We start from the raw sequence: 25,529 nt of genomic DNA, 5'->3' as shown, positions 1-25,529 counted from the left end.
AAACAAAACCAGAAATCAAAATTAAAAGCAAAGCTGGGAGTGAGGAAGGATTTTATGAAGACTGTTTTAAGCATAATCTTTTTGAATCACTTGATTTGCCATCATAATTTGTATTGTTTTGATAACATATTTAAGAAATACCCAAAGAGGCCTACATTTACAAAAATGAGATAAGTTGGCCTAGTCTTTCCCAAATTTGGGTTTGGGAATAGCTCGTGGGATATCTGTCCTATTTAGGTCCTACTGAGCCCTGTGGGCCATGTGAGAACACTTAGCATGGGAATTGGTCTCTGCTCTCAGGCTGTTTGGGTTGAATCCTGCCTCTACCGTTCAATATTGAAATAAACTCTATGCCTCCCATTTTCCCTCATCTAAGTGACTGAAATGATAACGATAACTTTAGTGGTCAAATTACACCGGTGTATGTGTGCACACTTATGTGTACTATAGGTGTTTAGAATATTTTCAGCACATAATGAAGATATTGTATAGGTTAGCGTGTTCTATTTATCAATAAAGACAATATTAATATTGTTAATGTTGCAGGCATGAGGGCTTGTGTGTATTGCAAGAAAGGTATACTATTAAACGGCACCGAAATTCAACAAAAAGATAGTTTAATGGGGATCTTCACTGGGCCTCCATGGCCTGGGTCACATCCTGCCACCACCCACCCGTTCCGTCTCCCAAAGCGTCCTTTCTCTCGTGGGATGTTCCACTTAGCTGGAACCTGTGCCATCGGGTTGGTGTTTGCAGTATTCCCCAAATTGCCCAAATGCCTCCTCTCCTTTTCTTTCTTCAGACTGCTTGGAGAGGTCAGGAAAAGAAGCCCCCACCGCGGGAAAAAATTGACCTTCCTAAGCCCTGAGTGTGTGTAGGGGGGGGGGGGGTGCGTGGAGGGGGAGCAGGGAACAAAACACGAAGCGCGAGCGTTTTGATTGGCACAGAGCACAGACAAATAGGACAGGACATTGACTTTAGGGCCCTCAGTGCTAACATTTGAGTTGCTGGTTGGTGGGAAAGTGGGAAGACGGGGCAGAAACACACTCAGGGGGATCAAGCAGATGTGATTTCAGTATGTAACACTCTTTGAACTTTGCTGGTGCCTACTGGTTATCAGCTTTAATCTTGGGATAGCTTTTAGGCCATGTCACACTCACCTAAAAATTATCTTATCCATATTCAGATATTCCCATGGAGTACTTTGCGTTTGTAAGTGACAGGAAGTTCTGGGGCTTTTGACAGCTTTTATGAACTCATGGAATTTTAACTTTCTCTGATCTTTGTGCTAACTTGACTTGTCTCCTAACAGTTGCTATGAAATGCTGTCTTCACAAAATTTGACTCATTAACTAGTTTTTAAATTTTTCTTTGAGGTACATGGGTACTCACCTTTATTTTCCTCTTTTTCTTGGTAGGCTGGCTGTCATCCTTGGATTAAGTGGAATTATTAAGTTAGTGAATTAGAAAGTCAGTGGAGAAAGTGCTCCCTGAAAAATTGAAGTTTTTCTGCTTGTCAATTAACTGCTTTCAGATAGTCAGCTCTGCTGATTTAATCTCTCTCTTTCAGTCTCTCTCTTTCTCTTTCTCCCCCACCCCGCGCACCATATATATGTGACTGTATGCGTGTGATGGAATATATGGCATGTAGATATATGTGGATGTATGATGCATAAATACATATGTCCCATTCTGGCTTTCCTTTTCCATTTCCTTCTGTCCCAAACATATATACATCACTTTGAGTTTATTCTTTGAACTATTTGTGATTGATTTTTATTATTCAGTTATTTCAGAAAATGAATCAGTGTTATAGTGGAGGTCTGTATCATGTATTCCAGAAGATCCTAAATAATAAAATAATATAATTTTGAGGTCATGACTGCAGAATCCAGGCAGAAATTTCTGTAAGGGTTTGAAGCATAACACTTAAGATGAGGGAATGAGAGTGGGGCGCCTGGGTGGCGCAGTCGGTTGAGCGTCCGACTTCAGCTCAGGTCACGATCTCACGGTCGGTGAGTTCGAGCCCCGCGTCGGGCTCTGGGCTGATGGCTCAGAGCCTGGAGCCTGCTTCCGATTCTGTGTCTCCCTCTCTCTCTGCCCCTCCCCTGTTCATGCTCTGTGTCTCTCTGTCTCAAAAATAAATAAACGTTAAAAAATTTTTTTTAAAAAAAGATGAGGGAATGAGAGCACCTGTAACAAGTAACCCCAATTTCTAACCTGATGTCGATATAGAAGAGGCTCCCCCTTATTAACAAAGAAATGCTAAATTGAGGAGTATTTTCATTTGATTGGAATCCACCCCCCACCCCGCCTCCCCAGGAAGCAGTCACATTTCTGTTTCCTCCCAGAAGAGCCCACACACCCACAGACACAAACATACACACATTCACACACCCTCTCAAATTCCTGCTAGGTCCTTTCTCCCTTACGAGAATATTGAATATTCACTTTGCAGTGGCTTTATTCGTTGCTGCGATACTTCTAAAATAAAGGAAAACAGAGATATCGAAGGCAAATATAACTTAGAATTTCATATACTTAGAGGGGAAAACTGTGCACAGTGCAGCATACAATTTAAAGGCACAGGGATTGATTAGAAACTCATATATCCTTTAAAGCAGTGCTTGAATCATTTGACAAATAACACTACAAAGAGACACTGACTCCAGGGTGCTTCATATAAATTAGGTAGCTGTGCTGACAAGACTTCAAAGTTCCATGTGACAAGAGATCTGTGTGAGGTTGATTCCAGAATTTTAAATTTGTGGCACAAAATTTTCTACTTAAGCAATATCCGTTGGAATTACAATTGATTCTTTCTGGCTTCATACTTTATGAGCAGTGGCATTTCATACATGGACTTCTCTTTCAGGATGACAGAAATGGATGAATTTATTTAGACAACGTGTCTATACACCTGGGGCAAAATCACTTATGAGTGAAATTATTCACAGATCTAGTGTAACTCAGGATATTTACAGTTACTCTACTTAGAAAGTAGCAGGAATTTACTTCAGACATTCAAAGACTTGTAGGGTGCAGGGGGATAGGAGTAAAATCGCCAGTGGTTACCTGAAGAAGGAACCTGCCTCATTACCCCATCACCCTGATAAACAACCATGTGCTTAAAATTTGGAATTGTTTATTCTTGATACCAAATGACTTGCCCCGGAATAGCTTGCTTAAATCTTAATAGGAAGATGCTTCTATGACCTTAATATGCCCTCTCTACATCACTAAATATATTGGAGTGTTACACTTTAGACCACATGTGCATACTTGAAAACTTCATTTTCATTTAGCGTTCCCTAACATTGCTCAAACATCTTACTTACTGCAATTATCTTTTGAGACCAGGTACACACATAAAAAATATAAACCTTTACACTTAGAAGACTCTTAAATTTAGGGCTTTCAGGTAGAATCAATCACCTGCAATTTGCACGTTCATTGGTATTCCAAGTAGTATATTAACTTAGAAAACAAAGTGCAAGTGTATGTCCTTTGACTTTTGAAAGTGAAAACTTTAGCTGCATGGAATACCTTCACGTTAAATTAAATGCTGTTAGTTGGATTTAGACCTCTCCGTTTGGTTTATGAGAGAAAAGTGGACAATAGCTAAATGTGTAAGGAGAAAGGATATCTCATTTTTTTCAGGCAGTAGAAATGAAAACTGGCAATCTGAAAGAATAGTGGATCCCATCCCAGAATCCACCCTGTGCCCTGATGTTTGCTTGAAAAGCCAAGAATATATCATTCCTTCGTCCCTGTTCTAACTGAATGGTTGGACAGTTAGACAAGCTCGAATGCTTGTTTGATGACAGAAGAAAGGGTTTTCTGAAGAGCAGTCTTTTAGATTCAACACCATGTTTCGGGGTGGTAATCAATATTTTCTGGTTTGTTTTTATTAGTTAGTCTTCTACATCCTTGTTCTTGTCTGTTAAATTGGCACGCTGTGAGGAGGTCAACCTTGGGATCAAGCTTTCTATTAGGGAGGACCATTGTTCCCCAAGTTGTCCAAATGCCAAGAGTGTGGTAACACACAGCCAGCAGGATGGAGCTGCGTGGTTCAAATAGTACCAGAAGAAATGTGATTAGACCGGGTGCTGAGAAACGTAATGTTCAATTTTCTCAGGTGTGGCATTTCAAGCCTGTGGACTTGGGTAAATCACTCAACTCCATTTTCAAATCGCCTTTTTTTTAAAAAAAAAAAATTTTAACGTTTTATTTATTTTTGAGACAGAGAATGAACGGGGGAGGGGCAGAGAGAGAGGGAGACACAGAATCGGAAGCAGGCTCCAGGCTCTGAGCCATCAGCCCAGAGACCGATGCGGGGCTCGAACTCACGGACCGCGAGATCGTGACCTGAGCTGAAGTCAGACGCCCAACTGACTGAGCCACCCAGGCGCCCCTCAAATCGCCTTTTAAAGACACCGAGGATACAGATTTTAGAGACGCTAAAGATGAGCACCATTCTCTTTCCGCGCCCCCCCCCTCCTAAATCTGCAGGTGACAAAGGATTACGGGTTCCAAGGTATATAAATAATGAACCATGCCATCCTCCAACAATAAGCCCTGAGCACCTTACCGACAGTCCTTTGCATGACTTATTTTATTTTTCCAAGCTGTCATTTAAATGTCTCCTACTTTAATTAAAGCAAAACTTATTGAAAATATAATTGTGTAATAGAAATCTTAAGAAAGTTATAAAAGAGGACAACTCCTTTACAAATAAGGTCAGAGGGTGGGGGGCTTGAATCAACATCTTTGTGTATTGGTTGTACATCTTCCCACTGATATTTAAATTTCTTCCCATAGCTATGCGTCTTAAATCCACAAAATATCCCAAAGATATAATTTATCCTGCCACTGTGTAAATGACTAGTCTGGTTTCTTATATATTGTGATGACATTCTAAAAATACATTACTTATAGAATATGGTCTACTAGAATTGCCTGCAGTTTCATTGTTTCTTTGCTGGCTGTCAATCAGGAGCTGGTATTTGCTTCTGAAGGTGACCCATATTCCTCCTCACACTTTCCAAGCATCTTGCCTCTAAGAACACTGGGTGAGTCCCTCTCATGATTCAAATCCCTCTAACTCTCCCTCCCCTTGAATCTCTCTTATTTCTTCTGCCTACAGCTGGAAAAAGATTATCTGCTTTTCATAGCTCGTATGATGGCATTGCCTTATTACATTATCCAGATACCTAGATAATCCAGGATAATCTCCCTATTTTAAGGTCATTGATTAGTAACCCTAATTACATCTGTAGAATCCCTTTGTCATGTAATGTATTCACAGTCTGCAGGGTTTAGGATGTGAATATCCTGGGTAGGGGGAGTCCATATTCTGCCTGCCATACTATGCAAATTATTGAAACTCTCCAAGCCTTTTTTTTTCTTTTTACGCTAAATTTTTATTTCACTGTTATGCAGCTGCATAAGTATAAATATTTGTTCAATATACACTAATTATGACATCCATAGGGAATTTCTTAAGGAAAATAAGACTGCAGATACTTTCTTGCATTATTGCACACGTTCTAACAAACTTTTCAGCTGTTGTAAATTTATGGCTGGGAGTACTACCAAGGAGCACCTTTTACAATCTCAGGAGACTGACCAAATAGAACACAGGAGAATTTCTACTAGCTCACTGGATAGGTTTACAACAACAAATGCATGACATGAATGTAACCTGAAGTACTCTCTACTCATCCAAAATGCAAAAACATATTTGGCAAAAATGGTAATAATACTATACAAAACATACATGAACATATTGTTTGGAAACAAGCACAGAGTTGCGCTTTGAAAGAAACTAGACAGTTAAAAAGCAAAGGTTGTAAATCATGACTTGTTTAGATGTCTGAATGCAGAAAGATTGGGTTATGACAACCTCCACACACAGATATGAATTATAAATGTTAAAATCACTTTTGAATCTCTAGGCCTTTTTTTTTTTCATCTTCAAAGGAGCATTATGAGAAACACCCAACCCATAGGATTTGGGTGAAGGTAAAAGACACATATGAAAATCTCTTAAGACCAATCCTGATACAAATTTGGTATTTAATAAATATCACCATGTAAAAATTTTTAAATATCATTACTGTTTTCCTCATTTGCTTACTTTTTAAAAATAAATACTTACAAAAACTAAAAGACATCAGATAATGGGTGAAGGAAAAGGAGTGGTGAAAATACATGAAGTGAAAACTTGTATATTCAATATTAGAAATGGGAAATTGTATACTTTACTGGATTTGTATACATATTTGAAGACTTCTAGACAAAATGCAAAAAGAAGGATAGAAGATAGATAAGTTATATTAGTTATATTCTCAAAATGTTCATTTCTCTCATTTTACAGTGCAGACATAGGCAGGCTCTGTGAGGCATCCAGTGAAAAGGTTCCTTAGAAATTACCCATCCAGGGGCATGTGGGTAGCCGAGTCGGTTAAGCTTCCGGCTTCAGCTCAGGTCATGATCTCACAGTTTGTGAGTTTGAGCCCCACGTCAGGCTCTGTGCTGACAACTCAGAGCCTGGAGCCTGCTTAGGATTCTGTGTCTCCCTCTCTCTCTGCCCCTTTCCAACTCAAGCTCTGTCTCTGTCTCTCAAAAATAAATAACCATTGGGGAAAAAAAAGAAATTACGCATCTGCAGGCTTCTAGTCCACATTGTTGTCCTTCACCATAAATTCGAGGCTATCATCATCTCTGCATTCCAGCATGGGAGAAGTGAGAAAAAGAGGAAGCAGAAGGAAAATGCTTTTCTAAGAATATCACAATATTACATCAGCCAAAATTTAGTCATATGCTTATGGGTAAATGCAAGGGTAGCAGAGAAAGGTTAGTTTTAATGAGGCTTTGTTCCTTGTTAAAACTTTGGGTGGCTACTTCAATTAATAAAGAAAGAATGGATTGAGTGAGAACATGAACCATTTCTCCCACAGGAAGTGATTTAATAATACAGAATTCTGATATGTGACTTCAAAGAGAAAGAAAGAAAAAATGCTAATATATTACCCATTTGACAATATCAGCCTTCAACATGATCCTTAAATTTGCACTCTTCTTCAATCCACCACAATCTCCCTTATCCTATTTTACCTATTGCAGAAGATTCCCATGCATTTAATTCTGACATATCTATTTTCTAAAAGCCCTTACTATCGTGCCATTCAGTACATCAAGGCCGTATTTTCACTCCCTGTTGTAATCTTTATTAAACTGAAACCTCACTTCTAGTATGAAGATTCTTAAAACATTTAGTATGGCATTTTTCTTACTTCTTTCCAACAACACATTCTAGTTGGATCAATCAACTCACTCAATTTTCCATCTCTCTGCAACTCAGAATACTTGAAGTCAAGGACTGAGTACCAAAGAGTTAGAGTGGAAATTTTTACATTTAGGCAGCTCAGAATCTCTAGAGCTGTGTGAAAAGAGTCAAGTCAGATCAATAGAGGAATTCTGACATTGAAGTGCTAAGGAATTCCCAAACATCAAGTCCAGAAGATTAATGGTGAGGTGAATCTGGAGATTGCAATATTGCAGAGCTTGATGGAGATAGAATCTGTGTGGAAATCAAATTAAAAACAAAGCAATTGTGTTGTACTGTATTAAGAGTAGAAACCATCTTTACGGGTCAAAGACCTAAAGTTATAGATGTAGAAAGAGAACGGAAGAGGCTGATGGTAGATGAACCGATATTTCTTTTCTTCCTTCCTCCTTTCCCTCCTTTCTTTCTCCCTTCTATACTTCCTTCCTTTCTACCTTCTTACCTTCCTAACTTCCTTTTTTCTCTCCTAACTCCTTTCCTAATTTCCTTCCTTTCTTCCTTTCTTTCCTGGAAGGCAGGCAGCCAAGGACAAAGACAGGTCAGCACAGCAGGAGCCAGCATGTGGAGGGCAAAAAAACCAGGTCAGTGGCATTTGAAGTAATGCAAGAATAGTGTCGGTGTAGCTTGGGAAGGAAGCATGGCAGGGGCAAGGGCACAGGTGAGGGGGCATCAGAGAGGTATAGAGCTCCATCAGGTTTATAAGATTGGATACATGTGGGGGCTTAAGCCAATAGTTAAATATATTGATATCCTCCTATCTAGAGCAGATAGGTTTCTCACTTATTGAGAAGGTGGTAGAACTATGGAAAGGAGGAAAACAAGCCAGAATTAGCTCTATGTCATTGGACTGGAAGTACTGATATGAACTCATAGTTTTCAGTATCTAAGGTTAGATAAAGAAATAGATCTAGATAAGAATATGAAAATGTGTTATATATATATATATATATATATATATATATATATATATATGCATTTCCTAGCACTATCTGTAGGGATGCTATGGATTAGTGATCCTAGTAGCATTGAACACAACTAGTTGTCAGATTTTATTCCAAAATAACATTCTCCAATAAAAATAATTAAGGGCTTCTTGGGTAGAAAATGCATGATACTAAAAGCTGGAGCAAGAAAAACAATAAAATGAGAAAGTGCCTTTCATATGCCAGAAAGTAAAGACAATACTCAGTTGAGGTTGGGAACATGTCAAAAAAGACAAAAGCCAGTTCAAAGAGGCTCTTAAAGGCACTTTGGTCGTCAATGCGTATAATGAAGTTAAAAAATTTGTCTTAAGGAATAAAATAAAAATCCATGAATCCATATTGATATAAATAAATAAGAAACAGATAAATCTCTTTTTTAGGGTGGGATGTGAATTAAAAATATAAAGCAATTGTGGAATTAGAAAGGCACCATTTGACAGTCGCAGTAATAATTATATCAAAGGAAAATATCAGTGGACGGTAGAACTAATGGGATAAAGTAAGATAAGGCTTGAATTTTAGATAGCCTCAATGCATATTTCAAACAAAATATTAATTTCAAGAGGGAAAACGAGTAACTTTACAACGGTAAGTTCTGGCTGTCACCATCTTACTCAAAAGGTCACTAGTTATGGTACACATCGGCCCCATGCTATACTTGCTAGGCTGCAACAGGGATTGAGGAACACGTCTGCATTATTTCAAACAAAAATGCATAACCTGAGAATAGTCATAATGAGATGTATTACAAACTCAAATGGAGAAGCATTTTACAAAATATTAAGGTCCTAAAACACTGAGGCACTCTTAAAGGAAATGAGATATTTACCAAATGGGTGCACCACGTGATTCTAGAACAGCTCCTTTGTCAACAAAGTATGTTACTGGAACAAATGGTGTTCTGGTCATCTAATTTTGTGTAACAAACCACTCCAAAACTCAGTGGCTTTAGAACAATAATAACACTTATTTTGCTCAAACCCTGCAGTTTGGGCAGGGCCCAGTGGAGACAGCAGGTGTCTTCTTCTCTTGGCTGTAGCTGAGGTGACTCAAACTCGGGAGACTGTATCCTTTGAAGGTTTGCTCACTCACATGCCTGGAAGTTGATAATAGCTGTCGTCAGAGACATTGGGAAGGACTGTCTCCCAGAACATCTATATGGGGTGTCTCTATGTGCCTCAGTTTCCTCATTTCATAGTACTTGGGCTTGAAGGGTAAGCTCTCAAAAATGAGAGCTTTATAGAAAATTTAGAAATTTTCTAAAATGATTTTATGAAAAAGTATAAAGAATTTTCAGGCATGTTTTAAAGCCAATTTCATTTAGCAAAATTTGAATGGGGACCCTCAGCAAAGGATATACACAATTTTTTAAATTTTTAAAATGTTTTTAATTTATTTTTGAGAGAGAGAGAGAGAGACAGAGCACAAGTGGGAAAGGGGCAGAGAGAAGGGGACACAGAATCTGAAGCAGGCTCTAGGTTCCGAGCTATCAACACAGAGCCCAACACGGGGCTCAAACTCATGCACTGTGAGATCATGATCTGAACTGAAGTCGGATGCTTAACCAACTGAGCCCCCAGGTGCCCCCATAATTTTTTTTTAATTATACTCATGACTTTTCTTTAGGCTTAAAATTGTTTTAAGCAAGGAATATAAATTTGAACAACATAATAAACCACAGATAACATTTTTCAGAATATAGAAAAATATTCTCTACATGTATCTTGGTCAGCTAGGGCTGATGTGACAAAATTTCATAGACTGGGTGGCTTAAACAGTAGAAATTTATTTTCTCACAGTTCGGGAGGCTAGAAGTCCAAGATCAAGATGTCAGCAAGGATGGGTTCTGGTGAGAGCATTCTTCCGGGTTTGCAAACAGCTGCCTACTCACCATGTCTCACATGACACAGAGAGAGTGAGTAGCCCTGATATCTCTCTCATCTTGAGGACCCCACCCTCAGAAATGTATTAAACCTAATTATCTCCAAAAGCCCTTATCTCTAAATACCATCACCTTGGGAATTAGGACTTCCACATATGAATCTTGACGGGACAAAATTCAGTCCACAGAACCTTGCCAAGTTATTTGATTATTAAAGTTTTAAAAAATCAAGTATACAATATTAAATTTCAATCATGTGAAGACATTTGTATAGAGAAATATATTTACATAGCGTTTGTTTGTAGCTTTCTGATGATATGGCTTTGATACAATGGTAGTTCTCAGAGAATCTAACACACCAAAAGTTATATGGTCCCTTAGTCTCTTGCTCTCAAATATCAGTTGCCTTGGTAAGGTTTTATAGCAGCTGGTTTGCAAACAATGGAAGACTATAGTCCCTAGTAGGTAAATGAAACACAGTCCTGTGCCATTGATTGAAAGGGGATGGTGGAGTTTGAATCCATTTCATTTCTCCTTTGGTTCCTTCTTGGCAGTAGAGTCAAAACCATGGTCACCTTACTCTATAGAATACATCATATCATCAATGAACTCAAGTCTCAATTCTTTTTTTTTTTTTTAATGTTTCTATATATTTTTGAGAGAAAGAGTGCAAGTGGAGGGGGTAGAGAGAGAGGGTGGATAGGGGATCCGAAGCAGGCTCCATGCTGACAGCAGAGTCTGATGCAGGGCTCGAACTCAGGAACTGCAAGATCATGACCTGAGCCAAAGTTGGATGCTTAACCGACTGAGGCACCCAGGCACCCGGAGTCTCAATTCTGACTTGTCTGTCAGGTTAGACAACTCAAGTTGCTCTTACTATCCCACTCGTGCTTTGGGATAGGCTGCAGATCACTTTTTGACATGGTCCAACTGTCCTAAGGAAGAAGTTTGAGACAGGCTTACCTATCAAAGTGAGTATACTCGGGTTGACCCCAAAATTCTGACTTTAGGAGACAAGTTACCAAGTGAGTGCTAACTATAAACTTTTATTTTGAAATAATTATAAATTCATGTGCTGGTGTAAGAAATGATACAGAGGGATTCCAAGCAACATTTACACAGCTTTTCACAATGGTAACAACTTTCAAAACTATAGTAGAGGATCACAACCAGGATACTGACATGGATATAGTCAAGACACAGAACAGTTCCATCACCACACGGATCTCTCGTTGCCCTTTTGAAGCCACACCTACCTCAACCCTGATTATCACTTATCTGTTCTCTGATTCTATAATTTACTCATGTAAGAGCATTATATATAGACCCATTCAGTAGTGACACTTCGGATTTATTCATTCATTTCTTTCTTTCTTTCTTTCTTTATTTATTGTGCTTAGCCTAATTCCCTGGAGATCCATTCAAGTTGTTATATGTATCAATAGTTTCTTTCCTTCTCGTTAATGAGTAGAATTTGATAGTATGAATGTACCACAGTTTATTGATTCACCCATTGGAAAACATCTGGGTTGTTTAGGTTTTGGCTACTATGAATAAAGCTACTGTGAACATGTGTGTACAGGATTTTGTGTAAACATAAGTTTTATTTATCTGGTATAAATGGCCAAGATTATAATTACTTGGTGATATGATGGATATATGTGTTGTTTAAAAGAAACTGCCCAACTGTTTTACAGAGTAGCTGTAATATTTTAGTTTCTTTCTAGCAATGTGTGTAGGAGTAGTTCAGTTTCTTTCTATCCTTTCCAGCTTTAATGTTGTCACTATTTTTTTTTCTCAAAATTGTGTAGTGACATGGTGATAACTGGGTAATATCCATTGTGCTTTCACTCTGCATTTCTCCTATGTCCAGTGATGCTCAACATCTCTTCATGTGTTTATTTTCCATTCATACATCGATTTTAGTAAAATATCTCTATATACTCTGTTGCCCATTTACTAATTGGATTGTTTGTATTTTTTGCTTTTTTTTTTTTTTTTTTTTTTTTAGTATTCTTTCTATGTTCTACATACTAGTCCTTTGTTAAATATATGGTTTGCAAATATTTTCTCCCATCTCTGTCGCTTGTCTTTTCGTTCTTTGAACAGGCAGGGTCTTTAATGAAACAAATTTTTAAATTTTCATTTTCTTCTATGACTCACACTATTTCTATTGAATCTGAGACTGCTTGTCTAATTCTACATACCAAAGATTTTGTTTAATTTTTTAAAAAAATGTTTTATAGTTTTATGTTTTACATTTTAGTCTGTGATACATTTTTAATTAATTTTTTAATATAATATGAATTTTAGATCAATGTTTTTTTGTTTGTTTTCAGTGTTTGTTTGTTTGTTGTTTGTTTGTTTTGCCTATTAATATTCAGTTGCTCCAATGCATTTCCTGTCTCCATTGACTTCCTTTTACATCATTGTCAGAAATCAGTCAGGCATGTGCCAACTTGTAAATTCTCTTTTTCATTATCTTTATTGAGTTGTTCATCCTTCTGACAATATCCCAATATTTTGACTACTATAGCTATAAAATAGGTCTTAGTATGGGGTAAAGAGAGTATTACAAACCTTATTTTCAACATTGTTTTTATAACTGTATGGCCTGTCCCTTTACATATAAATTTCAGAATATGTATTTCTATGTATAAAAAAAACAAAAAACAAAAAACAAAAAAACTTGGTTAACTTTTGATAGGAATTGCATTCAAGGCACACATAAATTTTAAGAGAATTAACATCTTTGCTATTATGAGTCTTCTAACCCATGAAAATGTTATATCTCCCCATATATTTAGGTTTTCACTGATATATTTCATGAACGTGAACATATATTCATTTTGTTATTTTCAGCACACATATCTGGTACATGCTTTTTTAACTTTTTAATGTTTTTTGAAGTAATAATATTTGGCATAGTATTTTAATTTTTCATTTTATATGAATATTGTTAATATGTAAATTTTGATTTTTTTCATGTATTGAATTAATATATTTACATCATGTGATTTTACTAAACTCAGTAGTTATAGAAAAGTTTTGCAGATGTGAGGGCTTTTCCATATAGATAATCATGCCATATACCAAACAGAAACAATTTCATTTCTTCCTTTTTAATCTATATGACTTTTAGTTCTTTTTATTGCCTCATTATAGGAGCTAAAATTCCAGTACTATCTGGATAAATAATACAATAGACAAAAGAGATGTTTCTCAAACACATGTTTTGAAAACCTAATAACATGATCACATCCTATGAGGCCTGGCCAGTCTATTCCAAGATTAAGGATCACATATATTGCTTCCTTGTAAATAATTTGAACATTACTCAGATCATAATGTATTTTCTGATTGGACAGGCATATTGAAAACCCTCAAAATTATGAATATTCCACAGAACGTAAGAAATCTATAGTTACTTACACTGCTCATGAATCAAGTAAAAATTCAGATGAGAAAGAACACTAATCATTACTTCAAAGTGATAAGAATGGTTGTGCCTTCCAGAGGTCACGATTAATAGTGGCATCCTTCAAATAACATAAAAATGTCATTAGCCAATACTGTCCTAAAACTAATAGGGAAAATAGGAGAAAATGTACAAAATGGAGTTCTAAGCCAAATAAATAAATCATATCCCAATACTCTTTCTTTTTTAAAAAATGTTTAAATGTTTTTTTATTTATTTTTTGAAGGAGAGAGAGAGAGAGACAGAGCATGAGCAGGGGAGGAGCAGAGAGAGGGGGAGACACAGAATCCGAAGCAGGCTCCAGGCTCTATGCTGTCAGCACAGAGCCCTACGCGGGGGTCGAATCCACGAACCGTGAGATCATGACCTGAGCCGAAGTCGGACGCTCAACTGACTGAGCCACACAGGCGCCCCTAAATACTCTTTCATTACAGTAGATCCTAAACCTAATTTGACAAACAATGACTTTTATCAATTATTTTTGAGTTACTGTTACACTAGAAACCTGAAGAGAAGTTTTTAACTTTGGCCCAGTATAAACTAGCTCTCAGGGATTTATTCAACAAAATGAGTTTTGGGCAATGATAACCTGTCACTGAATCCAAATATGTTCAGTTCCATGACAGTATAGCTGTTTTGAAAGGTCGGATGGAGAAGGAGGAATAGAGTTCAGAGAGGAATAAACTGGGCAGAGATTACGGGAGGGATTCAAGGTGCAGCAATTAAGAACTTTGCCTCTGGCATTACGACTCTACTGCTTTCTAGAAGAGTGATCATGAGCAATTCAGTTAATAGGTTTCAAAGTGACCAGTTCCTCATCTATAAAATATGAGGATGATAAATAATAACACCTCATTGTATTTTCACTGAATTAATGAGAGCTGATCCCTGTAAAGCATGATGTGTGACACATACTAAGTGGTCAATAAGTGTAAGGAATTATCATTGTTATTATAACAGACATAAAAGCGTTACTTTATATTATGTGTTAATGAAACAACACTCTTCCTCTGGTGGCACTTATTGTAAAGACCTTCTAAATTTAATTGTTTTTCATTTGTCTCTCTCGTATACACATACCTATATAGAAGAACATGTTGAACACTTCATATCATACTGAATAATATTATTCAATCTAGTGTAATAAAAGTAATTTTAATAGGTCTTCCAGGGCATTTAAGTGAAAACCACATGGGATAAAAGGAACAAAAAATAAATATAAGAAATGTAGTACATATTAAGTTTTAAAACAAAAAAAATCACAACTAATCAAAATAATGAAATTAATAACATTTTGGACTACCCTTTGCTATTGGCAAAGTATAGTCATTTGTACTAATTAATTTACTCCTCAGTATTTAGGGAGGTGTTTACCATTATCTTCACTTCACAAACGGAGTCTCCGTTAAGTGAGTTGCACAAAATTCACACAGCTATCAATGGCAGGCGATGAAGTAGATCTATGTCTTCTCACTGGAGCCCCGTCTCATTTCTATTTCATTTTATCTGTGTCCGTCTATGCATATGTGTATAATACATTCAGATCCTGAATAAGAATTTCTGTAAAAAGAAGGAGAGCTTCTAGGATCTGATTTATTTAGTTGGTAGGTCATTATTTCAAGCAGATTTATTTAGTAGGCTGGAAAAAGTTAAAGGTGAAGAGGAATGAGCACATTTAAATACTAGATATCTGACTTCCTCAACTAAATCTTAGAGAGTTCCAGGAGTAACCTCTCTATCTTCATGTACCTATCTAAGTTGAAAGCTCACGATATACCAAACAACGTCAAAGGAAGAGATTGAGGTAAATGATTGATGCTGTAGTCACAGTGGAAAAACACTAATGTAATCTTGGTCAGAAATTTTGAAAGTCCACTGCAATTTGGGAAATAACTAATTTTCATTTTACCAACTGAATATTCATTAATCAGGCTGACTTTTGTCTTCAAAAGGTGACTTGCTAGAGTGTGTCAAAGTAAATGTTATCCCAAATTTCAACTTCGGAGTTTTGTGTAGGTGTGTTTTGAGTAAGTGGATAAAATTTTCATGTTCATATACATGATCAAGAGGACAATCTTTCATTTCACAATAAAGATAGGAAGAGAAAAGGGAAGGAGAAAGGGAAAAGATGTTACAGGCTTGAGTGGGTTGCCTATATTTGCTGATTACTAATTGGTTGCATTAATTCCCTGTTTCTGCAATGACAATTACCACAAACTGAGTGGCTTAAGACAACACAAATTTATTGTCTAACGTTCTGGAGGTTAGAAGTCTGAAATGGCTCTCACTGGTCTAACATCAACGTGTTTGCTGGGCTGTACTACTTTCTGGGAGAATACATTTGTTTGTTTATTTGTTTTTTCCTGTTTCTAGAGGCCCTAGGCATTCCTTGGTTCCTGGATTAACAATGACAATTCCAGTGTATCATCTAAATTCTTCTTTGTTTTAGAGCACCTGGGTGGCTCAGATGGTTGAGTCCCACTTTGGCTCAGGTCATGATATCCTGGTTCACCAGTTCGAGCCCCATTTGGGCTCTGTGCCGAAAGCTCGGAGCCTGGAGCCTACTTTGGTTTCTGTGTCTCCCTCTCTCTCTGCCCCTCCCCTGCTCATGCGCTCGCTCTCTCTCTCTCTCTCTCTCTCTCAAAAATAAATAAAAACATTAACAATTTGTTCTAAAAATAGTAAGTCCCCCCTTTGCTTCTAAGGTAACCTATTCACAGATATCAGTGATTAGTACTTGGATCTTTGGTGAGGGTAAAGGACAATTCTGCAATGACACTAGTTGATAATTGATTTCACTATTTCACTGGATAATATTTTTACACACTAGACGGACAGCTCCTGGAAGATAGAACCAATCGGTATAAGTTGCCTTACTTCTTGAACTCAGAACTGGTGAGAAAAACAAAACTGAACTAGGACTAAGCTTATCTGTGTTCTGGCAATAATTGGTTTGTGCTCTTTCTAACCCTAGTTCATCTAAATGTGTGTGTGCCTTAGAACAAGCTATTTAGCGTCTCTGTGCTTCAGTTCTCCAACCCACAAAATCGGGATATATAAGAATCACATTATTTGACTTGCTTTTCGTTCAGTGCTTAGCACATGATTGAAGCATATAAGTATTCAATGAATGTTTTCCATGATCATCAGCATCATTAATGGCAGCAGCAACAATAGTAGTAGCAGCAGAAGGAGTAGAAGGATGGGCGCCTGGGTGGCTCAGTCAGTTGAGCGGCCGACTTTGGCTCAGGTCATGATCTCGCGGTCCGTGAGTTTGAGCCCCGCGTCAGGCTCTGTGCTGACAGCTCGGAGCCTGGAGCCTGTTTCAGATTCTGTGTCTCCTTCTCTCTCTGATCCTCCCCCATTCATGCTCTGTCTCTCTCTGTCTCAAAAATAAATAAACGTTAAAAAAAAAAGGAGTAGAAGGAGGAGGAGGAAGAGGAAGAAGAGGATGGAAGAAGGAGAAGTAGTAGGATTATCAGTGTTTTCATCTATTAGTTCCTGGTCTCTTCACAAGGTTAATCTAAGAATCAGTAATATTATGTACGAAGGAACACCATACAAATGATTTGAAGTTTGGACTAAGGATTTTTCTCTTTAAAATGTGGCCAAACTGAGAATACAAAAGGGCAGAGGTTGGTAGTGATTTGGCATCATCTGAAGCCTGACAAGGGACAGTCAGAAGGTAAAACCTGGGGAGGTTGGGATGTTAAATGCCAGAGAGATCAAGCAACATAGGGGCTGGAGAATGACCCTTGGATTTGGAAAGTAAGTACTCTTAGAATTAAAGGCCAGAAAACTTCTGTTTTTCTCGAGCATATCATCTCATAAACCTTCAGCCTCCAAAAGCAACTCTCAAAATGTTTCAGATAGGCAAATGGATATTGTCAGCCCTGGTAGAGCACTGACTAGAAATGCCAGTGGTAGGTTTAGGCTGTGAATAATGTCCTATTTCTTGAACTGGGTTCTAGTTAGGTAAGGTATTCAGTGTGCAAACAGGCATGGAGTCATATAATTCCGATATGAGAACTTCTTGGATACATACTATACCTTAGGAAATTTTTATTTACTTCCCATTTTCCCTTTTTCACCAGGGAGTTCTGATCACCTTGGTGGCTCAATCACATTCTTATACATTTTGACCTTTATGTGTACATTCTGTTTTTTTGTTTTTTTTTCTGATTTTGCTCCTTTTTAAAAAATTTTTTAAAAATCTTTATTTTTGAGAGAGAGACAGGGTGTGTGAGCAGGGAAGGGGCAGAGAGAGAGGGAAACACAGAATCTGAAGCAGGCTCCAGGCCCTGAGCTGTCAGCACAGAGCCTGACGCGGGGCTCAAACTCACAGACCGTGAAATCATGACCTGAGCCAAAGTCAGACGCTTAACCCACTGAGCCACCCAGGCGCCCCTCTGATCTTGCTCTTCTATTCTAAATTGTATTTCCTTGGTACAAAATTTGTATCTTTAGTTTATGATTATATGTTTTATTTTTATTTTTGTTTGTTAATGTTTATTTATTTTTGAAAGAGAGAAGGAATGAACAGGGGAGGGGCAGAGTAAGGGGACAGAAGATCCAAAGCGGATCTACACTGACAGCACAGAGCCTGATGTGGGGCTCAAACTCACAAATCGTGAGATCATAACCTGGGTTGAAGTCAGACACTCAACTGACAGAGCCACCCAGGTGCCCCATGATTATATCTTTTAGATTTCACTTATGTATACATCCAAATGCTTTATGGAAGTAGATGAAGCAGAAATAGTCTTTCAAATAGGAAAAAAATAAATGTGGCCAAGCTGAAAAATGATTTGTAAAGTGCCTCTCATAATTGTCCAACTGAAAGACAAGGCTGGTGCATTTATTCATCAGCTCTTTCCCCCCATTGGTTGAAAGGTAGCCTCTGGGGTACTAACTCCTTGGTGAGGCATTTTGAGGTGACCTTTGGGTGCTGCTTGTGCTGAGCCTGTTTCCTGGGGCTCTGAGAAGCAGAGAGATACTACATATTATACATATACATATCACCACATTCTCGAAGTTAGATGTAGTGTATATGAGTCTGAGGTACTCTGGAACTGTCCTCCATATCTGTAAGCTGAAATCAGACATGAGCCAAGGAAATTTTCCCAATTCATTCAGAAAATAAAATATATAGGATTTGATCATGGTTCCAGACATGAATTATTAATCTCATGTGACATGCCTATAAAATTGGGAAGGAAGATGTTTTAGAATAGCTTAATCACAATATAAATGTTGCAAATCTCTTCTACATCAAGTGAAATACTTGTTTATGGAATCCGTTTCTTACTTATCCACAATTCTTCCAACATTTCTCCTCGTATGGGTACGAATACAAAACCCATGCAAAATTGATGAAGAATATGTTTCATTGCATGGCCTCTATTAAGTTCCTGACTGAGAAATGAAATGAATTATTTTTTGATAGTCATTAGTAATCACCCTCATTGGTTTGGACTTTGGAACAAGTGAATCAGAATAAACTTTCAGCAGCCAGTCTTCTTACTCATCAATCCTTTATTGCATGATAGGTGAAATAAATATGGAATCTGAGCCTTGAAAATTATCCAAAATTTTAATTCTTACAAACTTCCCACCAAGTTTAAATCTTCTCTCTTATGTCTTTGTAATATGGTCATTCTGCCTTCCAACAGTTGACAGAAATCTCATAACCTCTCAAGACTGTGATTTATCTTTAGGCAACATTTACCTAAATACTTCTATTTAAGGTGATATCTAATTAAGATACTGCTATCTTTTAAGGTGGCTGGTTCACTTTTTAGGAAAATACCATTAAAAGCTTTTTTTATGTGTTTAAGTAGAAAGCTTTAAGAGGAAACAATGTTGCCCAAACTTCTCTGCAAATTAAGCAGTATGTTTGAGTTTCTAATTGGATGAAGGAGAAAAAAGGGCCTAAAAACAAGGGGAGGGGAAATGAAGAAGCTTGCCAAATGATGAATGTTGACCAGTGGAGACTTTATGAGCTCTTTAGAAAAAAAGATGTTTATGCATATCTTATGGAAATCTCATTTTCATTTTTAATTCATGTCACTCAATGGTGTTCTATATTTTAACTGGCTAAAAGTATTCCATTTTATTGAACCACAATAATTTACTAATTAATTCCCTGTTATTGGACATCTGGATTATATTCAATGAACCTAAACAGGGCTGTCATCAAATTCCTTGTAGTTGCATCTTTGTATACAGAGATACCTCTTTAGGATAATTTCCTTGAAATTGAATTATTTGTTTAAAGTATAAGGACTCTAGAAGGTATTCATTATGTGCCCTCTCATCAGCAGTGAATAAGAATTCTCATATTCCTAAACCACCATAGATCAGTAAGTCTTTTAAACTGACTTTACCCATAACCAATAATGCTAAGCAATCGTGAAGTAACATAGATATAAATAACACAGATATAATATGGATAAAAATATTTAAAAAAAAATCACAGTCCTGTGAGGAGGAGAAGACACACAGTTTTGGTTTGGGGGTTTTGGAGTTTTTGCTGTTGTTGTTGTTGTTGTTGTTGTTGTTGTTGTTGTTTACATATAAGAAAATTAAGATTTCAGGTAGCTAATTGGCTTCCTGAATGCCACATTGCTAATGGGACGTAGCAAGACAACACGTTGACATGTTTTCTGTGATATTGTATATCCCCTCCAATGTTACCCTGTTGAAAAAATAAATACTTTCTGATACTTTGAGTAGTGAATTAACAAAATAAATATTGCCACACAATCATTTAACTGAATAGCGAACTTTATCTAACTTCTATCTAACTATCTATCTAACTTCTATCTAACTTCTATCTAACTGATTTCTATTTTCATATTTCAGGTAAGATTTTAAAAGAAGGCAAAACCTTTTTAATTCAAAACAAGCCTGGAAATTTAGTAAGGTGTGTTATTTTAAAAGAGCTACCTAAAAAAAGAATTCCAAGAAAGTTTATTTTCAGTGAAAAATACACTTTATATAAATTCCACAAATATTTTATAGTCACTTTCTAAACAGCCACATAATAGCATCCCTTGGCTATGAGCCTAACGTGGAAACTACAAAATAATGCTTTATTCAGCCAGAAAGATGATAGAAACCAAAATGACAGGTTGACTTTTCTAGCATCCTGGTCACTAGAAAAGATTCAAATAAAATTACAACTCTTTTTGGTTTTCATTTATAATGCCCAACATGGAGTACCCCCCCCCCCACCATTGCACTGACTGTTCAAGTTTCTTTTTTGAATTATTTATTAGTATTTTTTTAGAATGGGTTGTTTTCTTGATGGTCTGTAGGAGTTCCTTATATTTTCTAGATGGTAATTATTGGGGTGCCTGGGTGGCTCCATCGGTTGAGCGTCCAACTTCAGCTCAGGTCATGATCTCACAGTCCGTGTGTTCCAGCCCCATGTCGGGCTCTGTGCTGAGAGCTCAGAGCCTGGAGCCTGTTTCAGATTCTGTGTCTCCCTCTCTCTCTGCCCCTCCCCTGCTCATGCTCTGTCTCTCTCTGTCTCAAAAATAAATAAAAACATTAAAAAAAGTTATAGATGGTAATTGTTTATCCCTGTTGACTATGTATATGTTTTAGTATCTAACTTTAAGGTATATTTTATTAAGAAACATTTTATATTAATATGGTCAAATTTGTTTTCTTAAACTTTTATGTTTTTTGTCTTAAGCGTTTATCCATACCTTCCCATAAGAAATATGTTTTTTCAAGACATATTGTTTCTGCAAGACTAGAGGGTTTAACTTGGTGCCACATTGCAGTTTTAATTTGTTTCATTTGATTACAAATGAACTGTCTTTCCCAGATGGTTATTGAATATTAATTACCTTTTTATTTTGTGAAGTGTCTCCCCAAGTTCTTAGTCATTTTCTATTAGTTTAATTTTCTCAATTACTTTTTAGAGTTCTTTGGTATTTGGAAATTGATCTTTGTCAATTATATGTACTGCAAATATCTTCCCTAAGGTCAAGGTTTGCCTTTCAGCTTCTTGTGATGCTCTTTGTTCAGCAGAAATGCTTAATTTCAGTATATGAGTATCATCATTTTTTTCTTTACTATGTGAGAAATCCTTCTCTAATCTGAAGTCAAAAAGATATTCTCCTATGTTGTCGTCTACATATTTTATAACTTGACCCATCACATTTTTAATCCTGCTGAAATTTATTTTGCATAAGTGATGAATGCAGTTTGATTTTCCCATATGTGTAAACAATTATCCTAGCATCATTTATTGAATAATCATTTGTTATTCACTTGTTTTTCATAGTGACTGTCATAAATCAAGTTTGCATACAGATGTAAGTTCTTTGGTAAGTTTCTGGAGCCTTCTTTATTCCACTGTCTATTTCTCTCTTTTTACCACAGCCACGCCAACTTAGTAACTTGAACCTTATATATGTCTTGTTATGTGGTAGGGAAAAATCTTCCTACTGAAATTGGGGACGGGGTTCAGAATTGCTTTATTATTCTCGGCCCAATATTCTTCCATATAGATTTACAATCAGCTTGTCAAATTCCATGAAAACATCATTGAGGACCTGAGATTGCATTAAATCTATTCAAGGTTTTGGAGAAAATGAACAACTTTAAGTTAATATCTTATTTGTTATCACATTACATTCTTACATTTAAAATAGCTTTAATATCTTTTGATTAAATTCGATGATTCATTCTATAAAGGACTTCCAGAACTTTCATTAAATTTTGAGTCAAAATAATTCTCTAATTTTATTAGATTACCTTTAGGTTCTTTTAGGTTTTCTGTGTAGAAAACTGTATTATACATGAAGCATGAGAAATTTGCTACTTTTTCCCAAACAATATGCTTTTCACGGATCTTCATTCTTCCTTCCCTTCCGACCAAGTGGTAGTACAAGAACTGTAGTGGGGAGCTGAATTGAAGTGGTGATTCTAGACGAAAGGTGAAACCACATCACACCTTTGTACTGCTGCTGCTCGTAAATGAGATGTTTTAATGTGTCACCAGGAAGTTTGAGGTTGCTGTAGGTTTTGTTGTAGATGACTCTTAACTGTGGGAGAAAGTTCACCTCCATTTTCCTAAAAGGCGGTAATTGTTGTGATCGATGTAGTTAATCACGGAAGAATTTTGAACTTTTTGAGTGGTATATCTGTATCTTTTGATATGATTAGATAATGTTCTCCAGCAATAAGTTACTCTTGATAATTTTGTTAATTTTCTGTTGTTAAACAAAACTTATATTCCTATAATAAATGCCAAAGAAAAGACCCTGATGCTTCTTACTTTATTGTTGGTTTCAACATGATATTTTCTTTAGGATCTTGGTATCTATACCCATGAACAAATGTGAACCTTTAAATTTTCTGTTTTGTGTTGTTCTTGTCTGAGTTTGGTATGAAAATATCCTTGATATATTAAGAAGTCGTGTTTTCTCTTTTCCAATTCTCCGAAAATGTTTCTATTTGATTGGAATTTTATTTGGATAATATTGTCAGGACTCACAAACTAAATTAGTTGGGTCTGGTCGTCCTCAGTGAGATGCTATACTCTACATACACACATACACATACACACACACACAGATATGTATGTTTGTGTCACAACTTATGCTTTCTGGAAAAACATGGAAACTTTATACTCAGAATATGGTGTCTCTGCTTAACAGGTCCATTTGGTGAGGTATTTGGTGAGTATACCAGTGTATTCCAGAAATGTAAAATCACGAATCTAGATGAATCATGATTCTGTTGTACATTACCCCCCAACTTACCAGCACAGACCCATTTATATAAGAAGATTTGATTTCTATAAAACTCTGAAGCATTATTTTGTAGCTCAGGGGACCACCATCTTTAAAGCTACTTAGTGTGGCACACAGACCACACATTTAAAACCAAGGTGACCTAACAACTCAAGAATTTTGAAGATCCCTGGACTTACCTACAAACTGTGGATACCCAGACTGGTTATGATTTGCATAAAACTCTAATGGTTTACTCTGCTTGGAATTGCTCCAAGTATGGTGCAGAGGTATTCATGGCAATCCCAGCTGGGAATATGATGGGTGCTCATGCTGAAGATATCATTATAGAGGAAAACAGGGTTAGTTCTGGTAAAAACAAAACAAAACAAAACAAAAAAACAAAAAAAAAAACCCTGCTATTCTTTACATTAATTAAAAGTAATGCTACCAGTCCTCTTGTGGGTAAAAAACAAACCCAAATAAGTGGAGCTCTCTTTGTTTACCTATTGGCACACAATGAATTACATGGCAGCTGATAACATAAAACTCACAGGAGCAATCTGGAACAACAAAAAGTTTAAAAAAAAAGTGGAACCTCATAGAAATAAAAGGATGAAGGAAATTTATTTTGGCACTAACAACTGCTTTCCGATGTCTGTGTACCTAGCTGTTTCCCATTTGGGCTCTATCTGTGGATGCCACACTATCCTGCTCTTACAGGATAGGCTTTGGAGACTTTATTTTTTCACCTGAATTGGTATAAAACTCAGTTATTACTAAATGACTGAAAACATAAATATCAAGGCAAGTTGTCTGCGCCAAGATCCCAGATTCTGACTTTGTCCGCATCAACAGAGATACTCAGAAAATGATAGGTAAAACTGTGATGTTTTAGGATCACTTGGGTTTCTTGAGGAGAGTGTAAGTTGTGTTTAATGAGAGATCATGTTAAAAGTCCTAGCTTTGTTCACATGTCTGTTTGTACAGATTAACCATGTAGCTGAGGCTTGTAAAGATATTTACAGAATTAGCATCTTTTGAATATACGAGGGTGTTTTTTCATAATAAAAAAAAGATTGTAGAAGGTTCAAATACATCCATAAAGAATGTAATGTCTGAAGCCACTGAAGACAATCAGGTACTCTCTGTTTTGGACAACTTCCCTACTGATTTTTATTTCCCATAAAAAGCAATGGAAATGTACCCATTTGATGGCATTGTATCGACAATCTTAGGAGCAGGGAATTAAGGAATTAAATAAAAGTATGGCTGAGATGATGAGTCCCTCTCCTTGCGCATTCCATCAGGTAGTGACCAGCACCGTTGTGCCAGTAAGAAACACAGTCTTCCTGTCTCTGGCTAACAGCAGTAGAAAGCCCATCTTCTCTTCAGAGAATAATCTAAATAGGGGTGAAGAACCCGAGGCATAAAATATAACAAAAAGGCAGAATTAAGGTATTCACTTTTCTTCCCCAAAGAAACATGAGTTTATCTTGCAACTGACAGCAGATTTTTAGATAAGTGAATTTCCACAAGGATCAGAAAAGCTTCAATGGCATATGGATTGAGGAATGACTGAGTTTCTAAAGGAGAGGGGTACACAGAAAATGTGCATGCATAAAAATGAACATGACCTTAAAGAAGCAAAACTAGTATTAGATATACCATCTGCACGTTAGGTAAAATGCCTAACATCAAAACAAAATAGACTACTAGATTAAGCATTTCTTTTTTTATTTTTATTTTTTTAATGTTTATTTATTTTTGAGAGAGAGAGACAGAGAGAGACAGAGAGACAGAGAGAGACAGAGTGTGAGCAGGGGAGGGGCGAGAGAGAGGGAGACACAGAATCCAAAGCAGGCTCCAGGCTCTGAGCTGTCAGCACAGAGCCCGACGCGGGGCTCGAACTCACAAACTGTGAGATCATGACCTGAGCCAAAGTTGGACGCATAACCAACTAAGCCACCCAGGAGCCCCTAGATTAAATATTTCAAAGCTTAAAAAATCTATTTAAATGTGATAAAAAGATACTTCACCTAGAGATCTGGTTTTATTAATTTTCTAAATCTTGCCATGAACT

At 36.8% G+C, this 25,529-nt stretch overlaps 1 protein-coding gene across 1 annotated transcript in view; it reads left to right on the top strand.

The window, feature by feature from the left end:
- The window catches only part of SGCZ (sarcoglycan zeta), a 459,998-nt gene that overhangs the window by 395,837 nt on the left and 38,632 nt on the right, over positions 1-25,529 (top strand). The window lies entirely within an intron of this gene.

This window comes from Panthera uncia, chromosome B1 (genome assembly GCF_023721935.1).
Source record: "Panthera uncia isolate 11264 chromosome B1, Puncia_PCG_1.0, whole genome shotgun sequence".
Lineage (NCBI taxonomy): Eukaryota > Metazoa > Chordata > Mammalia > Carnivora > Felidae > Panthera > Panthera uncia.
Note: the sequence above shows the minus strand (reverse complement) of the source record. Positions and strands in the feature narration are given on the sequence as shown.